Consider the following 16,254-nt stretch of genomic DNA (forward strand, 5'->3'; position numbering starts at 1 on the left):
ATGTTTCTCGTTTGCTTATGTACACTACTGGCCATTAAAACTGCTACACCAAGAAGAAATGCACATGATAAACGGGTATCCATGGGACAGTTGTACTATACCTGAACTGACATGTGATTACATTTTCACGCAGTTTGCGTGCATAGCTCCTGACAAATCAGTTCCCAGAACAAGCACCTATGGCCGTAATAACGCCCTTGTAGCGCCTGGGCATTGAGTCAAACAGAGCTTGGATGGCATCTACAGGTACAGCTGCCCATGCAGCTTCAACACGATACCACAGTTCATCAAGAGTAGTGACTGGCGTATTGTGACGAGCCAGTTGCTCGCCCACCATTGACCAGACGTGAGAGATCTGGAGAATATGCTGGCCAGAGCATATGGGATTGGTTCCCAAATATTTGAGTGGCTCGAAGAATTCTTAAGTAATAGAACCCAGTACGTTGTCCTCGATGGTAGTGTTCATCGGAGGTGAGGGTATCATTTGGAGTGCCCCAGGGAACTGTGGTAGGTCCGCTGTTGTTTTCTATCTACATAAATGATCTTTTGGATAGCAATGTGCGGCTGTTTGCTGATGATGCTGTGGTGTACGGGAAGGAGTCGTCGTTGAGTGACTGTAGGAGGATACAAGATGACTTGGACAGGGTTTGTGATTGGCGTAAAGAATGGCAGCCAACTCTAAATATACATAAATGTAAATTAATGCAGATGAATCCTGTAATGTTTGAATACTCCATTAGTAGTGTAGCGCTTGACACAGTAACGTCGATTAAATATTTGGAAGTAACACTACAGAACGACATCAAGTGGGACAAGCATGTAATGGCAGTTGTGGGACTTAACATCTGAGGTCATCAGTCCCCCAGAACTTAGAACTACTTAAACCTAACTAACCTAAGGACATCACACATAGCCATGCCCGAGGCAGGATTCGAACCTGCGACCGTAGCGGTCGCTCTGTTCCAGACTGTAGCGCCTAGAGCCGCTCGGTCACTTTGGCCGGCTCAATGATAGCGCCAATGCGAATACTAATATTTCCATTTGATTTTAGTGAGGGTCAAGAGTATTTTTTTTTTTGTTTTGGTTTTAGGGCGCAAAACTGCTATGGTCATTAGCGCCCGGTCTGTGACTTAGGAAGCAGTAAAAAACCGAAAACGGAAACCACCAGCAATGGGAACGAAAGTCATAAAATTGGAGAAACTAAAAGCAGAAGGAAGGCTTAAAAATCCACTACAGAAGGGGGTTGGTTGTCCCAAAAAAAATTCAAATGACTGACGTCATTTCACTGGCACGAATGAACTCTAGAACGCGATCGGCCGAGCGCGTGTCATCTGCTAAAATTGACGATATATCAGGCGACAGCTGTAGACGGGCGCGTAACGGATTAAAATAGAGGCACTCAATTAAAAGGTGTCTTACCGTCCACATGTGAGAGCAGTGGGGACAGAGTGGGGGAGGATCGCCGCTTAAAAGATGTCGATGGCTAAAAAGACAGTGCCCTATCCGGAGTCTAGTTAAAATTACCTCCTCCCGACGACGCGTTCGGGAGGAAGAGGTCCAAGCACAAGGTTCGGTTCATTGGTAGAATTTTGGGAAGATGTGGTTCATCTGTAAAGGAGACCGCTTATAAAACACTAATATGACCTATTCTTGAGTACTGCTCGAGCGTTTGGGATCCCTATCAGGTCGGATTGAGGGAGGACATAGAAGCAATTCAGAGGCGGGCTGCTAGATTTGTTACTGGTAGGTTTGAACATCACGGGAGTGTTACGGAAATGCTTCAGGAACTCGGGTGAGAGTCTCTGGAGGAAAGGACACGTTCTTTTTGTGAATCGCTACTGAGGAAATTTAGAGAACCAGCATTTGAGGCTGACTGCAGTGCAATTTTACTGCCGCCAACTTACATTTCGCGGAAAGACCACAAAGATAAGATAAGAAAGATTAGGGCTCGTACAGCGGTATATAGGCAGTCATTTTTCCCTCGTTCTGTTTGGGAGTGGAACAGGGAGAGAAGATGCTAGTTGGGGTACGAGGTACCCTCCGCCACGCCCCGTATGGTGGATTGCGGAGTATGTATGTAGATGTATGTAGATTGTGGCTCTGTGACTCGAAGCACGAAGGGTGTGCATCCAGAGACACGCGCGCTGTCTGTAACTGACAGCAAAAGCACAGTTGAAACAGTGGAGTGAGCAACGGCGGCTGTGTTTGAGTCAATTGTAGTGTGCACTGCCTGGAACTGCCAAAGGCCAGTTCTGGCACCGTAACACCGTGTTTAAGAAACGCGAAAAACATGGATTGATTAAGACTGAAATGGCATACAGTGGGAGCGTGCGATAATATTATCAGGGACTGCATGATGCATGTGTTGGTGCAGCATTGCCATACCATACAGTGGAAAGACGGGTGGAACTGTTTCGGGATGGCAGGGACGTCATTCAAGTTTGGTCTGTTCGGACGACCACCCATAGAGAACACGTTGAAGTCTTCGCATATCTGCTGTATGTGGATCGGCGATGACTGCATCCAATCATCCTTCGTAACAATGCACGATGGCACATGGCGAAACCTGTGCAGGAGCTGCAGCTTTCGTGGGGTGGGAAATGCCGTAATCGTCTGATATGGGCCCGTGCGGTTACGACCTATTCGCCAAAACGAAGGAAACTCTTCGTGGCGTGCGCTACAACACCATAGGGCAGTTCTTTCGAGAGACCGACAGAGATGGATGCACTGATGGTGTATGACATCTTCCATCTGTGTGGGGGAAGGTGATCGAGATGTTGCGAGACAATATTGAGGGTGTATCCTAGGTGAACGTCTGTCAGTGAAGTCTGGTATAAACTATAATAGCGTTTCTGTTACTTTTAATCCAATTCATGTAGGAATCCTGATACTGAACTCGCTGTAAATTACACAACATGTATATTTTACCACAAATTTAATAAGTTTTGCCTCAGTTTATTTTCACTGGTGGGGGAAAAAAATGATATTTCATTACCTATTACACGCTCCTTGGAGGCCGACTTTCTTTTTCACTTTCCAAAGTAGCGTACATTCTCCTTCGGGCTCAAGGTATCTCAACACCAAATTTCATCAAAATCGGTCTATCGGTTTAATCGTGAGAACGTAACAAACAGGATTACTTTCTCATTTCAAAAGATTAGTACGGAAGCACTAATTAACGACGTTGAGGATTGTATAAGTATTGTAATCATTAGGTTGAATCGTATTATGTAGAACATACCGACCAATACAAGCATTTCCACAAATATGATAAAGTTGAAAAGTCAAAGAGTTTTGTGGTAAGTTCCTCTGCGACCAAACTGCTGAGGTCATCGGTCCCTAGCCTTATACACTACGAAACGTAAATTAACTTACGCTAACGACAACAAATACACCCATGCCCGAGGGAGGACTCGAACCTCCGACTGGGGAAGTCGTGCGAACCGTGACAATGTGCCAAAGACCGCTCGGCTGTCCCGCGCGGCAGTCAAAGAGTAAATAGCTTTTCAAAGATTAAATATTTCCACTAATTCGCTAATATTTTTCAAATCAATAACTATCTTTTACTGTACACTTTCTAAATTACGGTAGCGTACGTTCTACCTCACATTTCAGGCTATCTGCATACCCTATCTCATCGTGAATTGGTTCACCGATTTAGTTGTGAAAATGTAACACAGTTATTTTTGCACTCGTAATATTAGTATGGACTCAACGCAAAGAATGAGAGGTAGCTGTAGTCGCAGAGGCAGCTAGAGAAGCATCTTGAGAAAGACTGTGCTGTTGTTGGTGTGTACGGTGATTCGTCGCCTGTAGGCGGTAAACGGCAAATCCCCAGCAAATGAAGCCTTATGATGAAGTTCAAAAATGGTTCAAATGGCTCTGAGCACTATGGGACTTAACTTCTCAGGTCATCAGTCCCCTAGAACCTAGGACTACTTAAACCTAACTAACCTAAGGACATCACACACATCCATGCCCGAGGTAGGATTCGAACCTGCGACCGTAGCGGTCGCGCGGTTCCAGACTGTAGTGCCTAGAACCGCTCGGCCACCCGGCAGGCTATGATGAAGTCGTGGATCTTCTACGTAGTTCTAAGATATGTGTTATCTCGTTCTCGAAGTGAGGTATGTACAGCGTCACGGATGCAGAAGACCTGGACAGACAGACCTGCTGCGTCGCAGTGATTTGAGTGCGGCTGACTCCCATGCAGATGACCCGGGTTCGAGTCCTGGTACTGACAGGGACATTTTCCTTTTGGAAGGACTGCTAGGAGGTGCACAGAGCCTGCTGATGCCAATTTAGGAGCTACCTGATCGAGAAGTGGCTGCTGAGAGGACAACAATGCCGACAACGGCAGGGAGAGCGGTGTGCCGATTCCCCACCCCTCCGTACCGTATCCAGTACTCATTTGTCGCGGATGACGCGGCAGCGAAACGTCCCTTCGGTCCTGCGGACAGAGTTCAAGTTTACTCTACAGTTGTACCAAGCACTGCCGTCTTTCGATATGCGGTGGAAAGAACTTTCCGTAGACACCCTCCCTCCCCAGCCTTCTCACCGTCTTTTGACGTTCCATTCCAAAACTGTGTGCGAGAAGTTGGAAAGCCGGCGCACGCGCCCTAACTCCACCGCCTGTCGTGGCCATTTCGCAATATGTATGTTGCTTAGCTCTCCTTTAATGTACGCTACGAGAACTTTAACAGCAAACCGCTACACTTGGATTTGCATGAGCATCACTGTAGGTCTTGCGCCTGCTGCACTCAACGGCTGGTGTCTGTCCAGTCATACGACTAGGCAAAGATCTCACACAGTATGACAGTCGTGAGGAGTACGCTCACATAGGTCTGACACGACGACAGCACGAACGCACTGAGCCGTGGTAAAATTTGCTGTTTTGAAGAGCGCGCCGCAGCTCGTAGTGTGAAGCAGTCGCCCTCCGTTACTGGCAGTGGCGCCGCTATGGCAGTCGCAGCTTTGGTGTCTCCCTCTGGTGAAAAAGGGGCAACGTTGCCTGTTCACGTGCATTTAAGGGGCGCTGTGAGCTCACGAGCGGCGAGTTTGGTCTGTTGGTCAACCGGGTCAGTGTGGGGCAGTCAGTGTCTGTCTGTCGTCCGGAGTGCTAGTATGTGTTAGGCCGTCAGTCTGCTCGAGTTTGTTCAGGCAGTGGTCATTGGCGGTTGAATCGATCGGTTGGTCGGTCGCGCACTGGGACACAAGATGATTTGTCCGTCTTGAGCGTCGGCGCGTGTGAGGTCGCCACGTGAGTCCAGTGGGCCGCGCCGTATGGAAAGGGGTAGTGCCTTCGCGGTCGACACGAGAGCAACAGGAGTCAACCCACGACATCGGTCTGGCCGGCGCGAGCTGCGACGCCGTGAGACGGGAGATCGGCGCGCCTTCCTGCGTCCGTTGAAGCGGCTGGCAGCGGACGGTTCGGGAGAGCGATTTGGGGGTGCTGCGCCAGTTCTTCTCGAAAAATCGCAGTTTATTAGAAGTTAAGTGATTGGTGATATGTTGTGTGATTTACTCTTGTTAAATTCTACTTGTTTTCTTGGTCAGTCTCTCGTCTCCAGCTTGCTCGTCTGTCTCTCGTCCGCATTTGTTGGGCAGTTAGTGTCTGTCTGTCTTTCTGTCTGTCTGCCGTACGTTAATAGCTGCCTATGTCATGTTTGTCGGATTCGGTGTGAACGAATTTATTGCTTGAAGTGCAACGGCCGAATTCCTGAAATATGATTTCATCTTGCCTATCATCTTGAGAGGCGGTGTATGTGTAATGTAGAACATGTTTGTATATTTTATGTAAGACTGCATTTCATGGGTTTTTATTTAAATGGTCATTTTAGTATATATAGTTGCCATCCATCCACCGTAAGAGTTTTTCTTTAAAACAAATTGCACTGTCGGTGGCAAGTATTTTTTTTTTATGTGAGTGTTTTGTACCATTTCCATCCCTCCTACGGGGTGCATAATTTATGTGTTTGTGTGAGTTGTTAAAATGTTTAGTTTAAAGTAATCTGGTGTGTTGCATATTGGCACCAGTTAGAAGGGAACGACAAGGTTCTCAACCCGGAAGCTCATACTGTCAAAAAAATATATATACATATATTATTTCTGCTCTGAATAAATTGTAACTTAATATTTAGAGGGTGCTTTCTGATCATAAATTTTAAATCTGTTAAAAAAAAAGGTTTGTAGGAATAAAATTTCCATTTGTTGAAAGAAATTTGTTTTCATCAGTTACCCACTGGCAACTACTTCCACGCTCACATAGTGTGATTAAATGTGTAAATGTTCTTGATGAATCGCTAGTAAATAAAGAAAATTCTTTAAGAAAGGCTTTTGAAAGTAAATCCACGGTTCACACACGGCGCAGAACAAATAGAGAGAAGAAAGAAAAACGCTGAGGAAGAGACTAGGCCATGAAAGAGTTGATGAGAGATAGTTGTGAAGAGCTACGGAAGAATTGGAGAGCGAGGAGAAATCAGAGTGTAAAGAGCAAGATTTGTGCGTCGTGTGATTAAGAAGACCGAAGTAGTCTAAGAAAGATCGGGCAGCAGAAGAGAAAGGGCACAAACCACCGGAGTTGTCTGTCGCAGAAGGATGGTGCGAAATTTGGAATCAAGGCGGAAGAAGTAAAATTTCTGAAGCGAGTGCACAGTCACCAATACGACTGAGATCAACGACAGAGGAGCATGAAGGAAAATGATGCAGAGAAACCAGTGGAGCATATAAATGGCGAGGATACTGAGGCTTTCGGAAGAAGAGCGGCAGGGAGGAAGGGAAAGGATGAAGAGTGTGTCGCGTGCCCCCGGACTCCAACGGCGTGCCGATGTAGTCGACGTAGAGCTGCTACTGCCACAGCTCTCGCGGCAGAGTAGATACACGATGCGATATAACGTCAGTACCCGTAGATTAACCAAAAAAAACCTGAAAAACTTCCGAAAAGGCGTTCCTCGCGTAGTCGTTGTATCTCAATTACAAGTCCGCAGCGTCTCCACTTATGCGAACTCGTATAATTGATGCCTTTTATTATTAATATTGTATTGTTAATTGCCCGGATTTGCAGTAGTTATTAATTCTTCTCTCATTCGCATAGCACACACCACTGATTGCGAGGAATTATTTCAGTTAACAGTTTTTTCTTACGCTGTTGTCTCGTTGCTATGGAATTGTTGTGCTGGTATGCAGCGAGATCCAGAGATACTCTTTGATTCAGTCTTTGTAAGATTGCGTCGTAATACGAAAATATTTTAAAGTTCACTTGTTAACTAATGACGTAAATATTTGCACTTCAATGAAATAGTCTTTCATGAGTAGTCGTTGATTTAGTCATTTATCAAACTGTTTAATGATGTAGTCCACACCGGGTATTTAACTGGTAACGAACAGTTTATTGTTATTTTGTCACTAAATACTTATAACTCCCGCACCACACGCACACGGAATAGTTTAGTTAAGTCAGTGCGATTGAGTTATAGTTTCTTGGCAATTACCACAACTCAAGACTTTAGTGTAAATGTTTTTCTTCATGCTGTCGTGTACTTGGGTCCTACTCAAGACTAATTGCGTGTATTCTTTCATAGAATGTCCACTTGTCCTTAAGGTCCAACCAATTTAAAGTCATGTCCAGTGTTCACTAATTCCGTTATTAGATTTCAATTAACCCGTAGTGCACGCTTAAATGAGTCTGTCTGTTCCTGTCTCAGTTCATAAAATCAGTTTCTTAAGCCGTGAATCCCGTCACGCAACAAACACTTGTAAACTCGAAAACAATCTCGTCACTATTCGCAATCTCAATAATTCAGAACTGCTCTCGTACGTCTGCACTGGATGAGTTCTAGCAAGCGACTTCTTCTGTGGAAGAGCATTGTAGGCGCATCATTGAATTTCTTAGTTGCGCTTACGCCTCTCTTCCACATAAAAGTTATCTCTGATGACATTACTTTGGACTTAATTTTTGAGATATTAATTTCACATTTGTCACACGGATATTTGTCCATTGCTGAAATACGATGTTTCTTCTTTCTCTTTCGTTAACAAATATGCTCAGTGGTGTACAATGTAGTTGTTGACAAAACTCATTCCTGTTAGCTCATCGGCAAAGATGTCGTAACTGCCAAGATAACTTTCCCTACTTCATGTTCTTTCTCAATTGACTTTGAGGTGGTCGTTGGGGCGTTACAACAGGTACTGGCAGTGGCAGGAGAAGAGGAAAGCGCCTTAATTCATCACAACGCCAGTGTTCCACGTGCATAATCGTTAGAAGCTTTAAGGGAAGTTTTCTTCTCAGTGCATTTTTACCGTTTTCCTTCTTACCAAGTTTTTCTTATCTGTCTGTTTGTCAATTCGGGGCAACTTTTGCAATTGGTTTTAACTTCACTGTCAGCTAGAGACTTCAAAAATTTATACATAGCTCAGAACTTGATGACAGTGCGGAATTAGCTCGTTTTCTTATCTCTAGCGGACGGTACTTTGCGTACCTTTTCCATTTCCCAGCTTCCTGTTCCAGTCGCAAATGGGTTTTGGGAGCAACGATTGCTGGTGAACTTCTGCGTGAGTTAGAATATCTCTCATTTTTACCTTCACAGTCTTCCCGCAAGATATACGTAGGAGGAAGCAGTGTATTGTTTGTGTGACGCGAATTACCTTCACAGTCTTTCCGCAAGATATACGTAGGAGGAAGCAGTGTATTGTTTGTGTGACGCGAAGAGAGACTGAAATGAACCTGAAATTTGCCACATGTTTGTGTTACAACCTCATCAAAATTTCTGAAATCGATTGTGAAAATTTTACACGCACACACACACACACACACACACACACACACACACACACACACACACACACACAGGATTGAATAAAAATGAATTTTCACCACATTTTTAAATGAGACCCAAAAATATAAAATAATTTATTCTAACTCATGCAGTTTACGAATGTATACCGACAGTCTTGAAAATATATGGCTGTGAATTTTTAATAGCTATGAAAATACTTGTAACATTTAAAACGAGAAACGTGGGGTGCACGCAAAACATAGTTTTTGTGCATGAATAATTCATCTTTTCACTTTTGTTTCATACGTCCTACATTTTTTATTTTATTAAATCTTGCAAGTAGTTTTAAGGCTATTAAAAACTCACAATCACAAATTTTCAGGACTATCTATGTGGGATTAGGAATCTGTATGGGGACAGGAGAATTTATTTTATACTTCCAGTCGAATTTAAAAACGTGGCATACTGAAAATTCATTTTTATTTAAATAATTATAGAGTTCTGTAGCGCGCGCCTGGAGCTCCCTCACACCCCTACCGGCACATCATATGGATGTGGGATAACCCCATCGGTTTGCTCGAGAAAGAGTTCAATATACATATACCCGGGTGTAAGTCCGCGGATTTGTCCTCATAGATATCCTTCGGCAATTCGTTTTATTTCGATCTACCGTTATCCGTTCACCCATCCATGCTCAACAGCAATCCCACCAGAGGCTGCAATGGAACACATCAGATATCAGAAGATTTCCCAGTCGTGCAAACAACGCATGTTGTCAAAGACGCCTGCGGATATCAGAAGAAGAAGAGTCCTGCCCGAGGAAGACGCCTTCCACAGCTGCCTTCGCGAATGCCAGCCAGTCGACAAAATTGGCAGGTGGCCGACAGATTGGCTTCTCGCAGCCGCTGCGGAAGGTGTGCGTGTCAGTTGAGTTTCCGGAACCGGATCGCCGGCAGCGCATTCCGACGCGTGAGGAGGCCGTCCCAGCGGGCGGCGCCGGTGCGGTGCGGGGCGGTGCTGGGTTTCCTCGAAACGCGCGGGGGATCGATTTCGCTTCAACAGCACGCCTCACTCCGATCCGCTCCACTGCAGGGACGCGGCGCTCGCCGCACGCAACGCCGGCACCGGGGGAGGAGGAGGGCAGGCGTCCAGGTCTGCCGCCACTGGCTGCTGGCGTAGTCCCAAGGCGCCGGCACCTGCTGCCCCCACCCTGGCGAAGCTCGACAGCTGCGTTCACACCTTCCATCACTGACGGCAGTCAGTAGAAGAACTGTCTCTTTTTCCTCGTTTCGTTACGGCTTCTCTGTGGATCACAGATACCCCCTTCGTTTTCTCAAGAAACAGCATCTCCGCTTAAAAAATCGAAATACATTCAGTTTTTCCATTCACCTAGCACAAAGTAGTCATTCTATTACGAATATAAAAACAAACCTCCATATGTGGAAGACAAGGGAACAAAACGGTGTGTGAATTCCTAAGGACCAACCTGCTGAGGTCGTCGGTCTCTAGTCTTACACACTGCTTAAACTAACTTACGCTAGCGACAACACACACACCCATGACCGAGGGAGGACTCGAACCTTTGGCGGTGGGGGAGGGGCCGCGCAATCCGGCACATCGAGTCTCAAAGCTCGCACCACAAGGGAATAAATATGATCAATATGGGCCTTCTGGAACAATTAATCATAACCTTAGATACCCACACCATCTTAAATGAACAAACTGACTTAGCAAACAGTCAGTACACACACACACACACACACACACACACACACACACACACACACACACACACTACCCCACTCCTTACATCAATCACCTAACTTCCCCCATAATCTACTATTATCATTAAATGAAGTCACCAACATGTTCAGCTTTGACGTAAGGTCATAATCAATGTGCATTAAGGTAGAATGAACATCTCAAACGCAATTTAAATACGAATTTCAGCCACAGAAGAAACATCCTCAATTATAGTTTTATAGATTTTGTAAATAGCTGGTGTTAATGTAGCAATAATAAATATATCTTATTTTTGTAACAGCGAATGTAATTTAAATCATTACGTATATTTACTGTCATCAGTGTATAACTGTCGAAAATGTTGAGCAAAGAAAATCTCTGCTCCAACGCACATTATTTGAACATGAACTTTAGTCACTCTCTTTGGTTCTTCTACATCCTGTAAAGCGTGTGGGAGTTGTTCCTTGTGGAAAAGTTCCTGTGCGCCGTGACATGACTAGAAAACCAAAATTATGTTTTTCAATGTAATGTGTGCACCATGGACGCTTATAACTATAAGTAATCGCTTCAATGATGTAAGTAATTCCTGATAACTCACCACATTCAGTGTTTACTTGTTTCGTTTCTTTTATCTTGTTACAGCTACACGATCTCCACTATGCTACAAATAACCATTAAGTGTGTGTACTACCCGAAGATCAGTCGCTAGGCGATACGAAACCGGTCATTGTCTAATGAAATTGATCCATTACAAAAGGCGGCTGATTACAGGTATTTCTGGAGACAATAAAACTCCCCTTAAACCGAAACCCAAGATGGGGAGATAAATAGTAACTAGACAGACGACCTGTCGCTGTTTGGAACTTCGTCTTGAAGAAAGATTACGTTCCCATTATCAGGTGCCTTTTTTAAAGACGCGGTGGCGCGAAAAATAAACGAAATATGCGTAGAATGCCAGGTGAAAAATCTCTTGCTTTTAGTCGCGACCCTCACCCGCATTCTGAGAATCCTTCCTGAGCTTTTGTGGTGAGAGCGACCTCGGCAGACGCAGGGCCTACCTCCAGCTATTGTCCTTGGAGTGGTCGTAACTCTCCAGAAAGAATTAATGAGCCACACTCTTTACGGTTTTACAACCCGATCTCCTAAAGTGTCCGCGCACATTTAATTCGCAGATGTTTCTGGCGAGGTTGTAAGGGTCATAAACGGGGAAAACAACCTCGTCCGGCTTCAACAGTGATCGCACGCTTACTTCGGGCCTGTTGTGCACCACGTATTTACACGTTAAATTCTGTCTGACACGAATGCTCTGCAAGGTAAACATACAGTGTTTAGTATGGTAGGATGAAGACATCGCATCAGGTGATGGCCGCTAACAGCTTCAGATTCAAGAAATGAGATATATTTCTACTGTAATACTACAAAACAGTCGTACTGAATTCCGACCACACCGTAACGTATTCGTTACGTTCCATACTGTTCACATTTTCTGAACGGATTGCTTTCTGCAGCACGTATCCCGATTGTCGCTATTTGTTTTGTGTTGAATTATCGAAGCACTGACTCCATGTCTTCTTCCATCAGCCGCTATCAGAAATTGTTATACTTAGCGTTGAAAAAGACGACTCCGTGAATTTGCCGGTGGTATATATTTATGTCATTAGAAGCAATGGAGTCAGCAGTAAGTGTGCAGGGGACTTTCACTACTAAACGGAGAGAGCGGATAGGTGGAAAGAATACACTGAACGTCTCTACCTGTCCGATGACGTGACTGAAAGAGAGTATTGGGGAGCTGATGCAGTATTAGCGTCAGAGCTTCGGAAGAGTTGAGAACGAATAAGGCGAAGTCATTGATAACATTCCCTCGGAATTTCTGAAATTTTTAGGGAAATGACAACCAAACGACTGTTGCCGTGTAGAATCCATGATACTGGAGACATAACAGCAAACTTCCGGAAAGATATCACCCAACAATGCCGAAGATAACAAGGGCAGATACGTGAAGAAATTATCGTACATTCAGCATAAAAACTCATGCATATAAGTTGCTGAAGACAATATTATGCAGAAGAATGGAGAATAAAATTGAAGACGTGTAAGATGACACTCAATTTTGTTTGTAAAAGAAAAACACCAGACAGGCAGTTCTGACTTTCTGATTGTTAATGAAAGAACATTAAGAAAATAGAGTTTCATAGGATTTCTCGACGTAGAAAAAGTGTTCGGCAGTTTTAAAAGGTGCAAGATACCCTAAATTCTCAGGAAAATAAGGGCAAGTTAAATGAAAAAACGGTTAATTTACAGCATGTATAAGGACCAGGCACGAAGAATAAGAAGTGGAAGAACGAAGTACTTGGATTACAAGGCATGTAAAGCAGGGATGCGGTGTTTCGCCACTACTGTTCAATCTGACATGGAATAAGCAATAACGGATTGAGGAGGAAGATTAAACTTCGAGATGAAAGAATATGAACGATAAGATTTGCAGATGACATTGCTGTCATCAATGAAAGCGAGAAGGTATTGCCGGACATACTGAACGGAATAAATAATCTACTGGACACAGAATGTGGGATAAGAGTAAACCGAAGAAACACGAAAATAATGAGGATTAGCAGAAATGAGGTTAGTAAAAAAAATGAACATGAAAACTGAGGATCACAAATTAGTTGAAGTGAGGAAGATTTCCTTACTTCGAAGTAAACTAAAGGATGACGGATGAAGCGCACACAACAAATACCACACTAGTACAGGCAAAGAGGACATTCCCGACAGAAAATAAGTCTGTTAATATATTGGATTGCACTTAATGTGAGGACGAAATGTCATTGTATGGTTGTTATTCGTGGGCTATGGGAAAGCCTTAAAAGACGAGAATCGAAGTGTTTGACATGTAGTGTTATACAAGGATACTGAAAATTAAGGGGACTGATAAGATAAGAAGTGAAGTGGTTCTCCGCAGAATCAGTGAGGGTAGAAATAGGTGGAAAACATAGACAATAAGAAGGAACAGGATGATAGGACATGCGTTAGGACAGCAGGAAATAACTTCCATGGTGCTAGAGGGAGTTGTAGTGGGTAAAAACTGTAGAGGAAGACAGAGATTGAATAAATTTATCAAACAATTGAGGACCCAGGTTGCAAGTGCTCCTCCGAGATGAATAGCTTGGCACAAAAGAAGAATTCGTGGCGGACCACATCGAACAATTCAAAATAGTAAAGACCCAAACAAAAGTTATTTTGGAGTAATGCTGCTACCCAATGAGAATCCAGATATGGACAAGGCCTTGACGGACATCGGATACCAGGGAAAACGATCGAAGTGCACCGCCCAGTCGGCCATACAGTCTCAGTTTCATCATGAGAGATATGTACCGGAAACAGTGTTTAGCCATTAGTTTATTCTCTCTTCATAGTATCCATTCTCCCCGGCGTGCTGGCCCAGTAAGATAGGTAGATATGAAGCAGTAGCAGTCTGAATGTTTGAAACGAGGTAAGAGCCTAGTCGAAGTAAGGAAAGACTTGGGATGCAGGTCGCATCCGGCTGAATGTTCCAATAACGACCTCCACAGGATAACTGCTGTGTTGGAAAAGTGGCACGGAAGATCTGCCTGACTAATGTGTGGCGTCATATGTCAGCCGGTAAGAGGATTAGATTGGGGTCCGTCTGCACTAGAATTAATGCCGGCGAACTGAGTTTAGGCTCATAGACTTCACTGACACTGGAAATCTTTATGTAGATATTTCCTTGTCTGATGCTGGGGCCGTCTCATCTCGCGTAAGACCTGTGGACGAAAACTGTCAGACAAAGGACGTGAACATTTTCAAGCTGCAAATGGTCGAAGCTGAAAATAAATATTTATGTCAGCTATACTGACACCTAAGCAAGGGCAGCTGCCGTTCTGTGGTCACCGTATTAAACTACCCAGACGCACATCAAGAACCGGTCAAAGTTTCAAACGTACTCCATGTCTTTGTACCAACATGCATACTCTGCGAATCGGTGAGTCGTGTGTGACAAAAGGTGCTTCTGGTTGTGGCACAAATTGAGGATTACTCACGTTCAATTCATGGAAAAAGCGATTGGAAAATGATTCCTGGTAATCCTGTGCGTGAACTATAATTAGTCTATCTTTATCCGCAAAGCTTCTGTGGCATCCAGTAAGTTCATTCTTCTACTTTTCGCGACATAAGTGTCATAACACACAGACAATCAAACCTCAAAGATCGATGCAGCCAGTACTATTTTGCACAGAGTGATGTCAAGATGGCATTTTAATTTGATTAAATTAGTTATCAGTGTACATATATTTTCGATCTTGGAATATAAAGTATTCCCACAAAAAGGTTACATCAACGATAGTTACAGATTGCCTTCTACAGAAATGACAATGTCATGTAATTGTAATGTGATGAAAATTCACGGCGTCCTCCTCTTTGTATACGTTTGTACGGTCTGTCAGTCCGTCCGCATATGCTCCCGCAAATATTCGAGTAGAAGTGCTTTTCGTAGACAGACTACATTTCCCATTACCATACCAAGAATTCAAAGTCTGATGTTTGCATTTCATACAATAAACTTGATACGATAGTTTCACTTCATAGTCGGGCTACTCAATGAAATTTGCATGCGCTGACCAGTATAGTGACTCCAGAAGCTTACTCGAAAAGATCAGCACTCAGAAAATATGGAAAACGTAAGAAATGTACGTACTGACCTTCCAGTCGCCCACAATGGTATTTGCGTGGATGTCTGTGGTTCTGTTTTCAGTTACTGCATTGACTAAAATATTGCGTGCACCCTGCAACAAGAATCCATGCACCTGTTATCTCACAAGCATCGCGGTCTCCAAAATGTACCAGTAATCAAAACCAATTTTGTCAGCAGACGACATCTCTAGCGCACCGTGACTGTGCGCTAAAATACACTGAAGAGGCAGAGGACCAGATACAAAAAAATGGTTCAAATGGCTCTGAGCACTATGGGACTTAACAGCTATGGTCATCAGTCCCCTAGAACTTAGAACAACTTAAACCTAACTAACCTAAGGACAGCACACAACACCCAGTCATCACGAAGCAGAGAAAATCCTTGACCCCGCCGGGAATCGAACCCGGGACCCCGGGCGTGGGAAACAGATACACCTGCCTAATATCGTGTAGGGCCCCAACGGGCGCGCAGAAGTGCCACAACACGACGTAGCATAGACTCGCCTAACGTCTGAGGCAGTGCTGGAGGGAACTGACATGATGAATCCTGCAGGGCTGTGCATAAATCCGTGTGAGTTGGAGGCGGTGGAGATCTCTTCTGAACAGCACATCGCAAGGCATCCCAGCTGTGCCCAGTGATGTTCATGTCTGGGGAGTTTGGTAGCCAGCGGAAGTGTTTAAACTCAGACGAGTGTTTCGGGACTCACTCTGTAGCAGTTCTGGACTTGTAGGGTGTCGCATTGTCCTGCTGGAATTGCCCAAGTCCGTCGGAATGCACAACGGACATGAATGGATGCACGTGAGCAGACAGGATACATGTCCCACATCACTCCAATTGCACATGCCCCACACCATTACAGAGCCTCCACCAGCTTGAACAGTCCCCTGCTCACATGAGCGTCCACTGATTCATGAGGTTGTCTCCATACCCGTACACCTCCATCCGCTCGATATAATTTGAAACGAGACTCATCCGACCAGGCAACATGTTTCCAGCCAACAACAGTCCAATGTCGGTGTTGACGGGCGC

The 16,254-nt window shown here is 44.4% G+C and overlaps 1 protein-coding gene across 1 annotated transcript in view; it reads right to left on the bottom strand.

Moving 5' to 3' along the window:
- LOC126164648 (solute carrier family 35 member G1-like) overlaps positions 1-16,254 on the bottom strand; it is a 266,941-nt gene that overhangs the window by 183,795 nt on the left and 66,892 nt on the right. The gene's annotated exons all lie outside the window — the stretch shown is intronic.

Source organism: Schistocerca cancellata, chromosome 1 (assembly GCF_023864275.1).
Source record: "Schistocerca cancellata isolate TAMUIC-IGC-003103 chromosome 1, iqSchCanc2.1, whole genome shotgun sequence".
Taxonomy (NCBI): domain Eukaryota; kingdom Metazoa; phylum Arthropoda; class Insecta; order Orthoptera; family Acrididae; genus Schistocerca; species Schistocerca cancellata.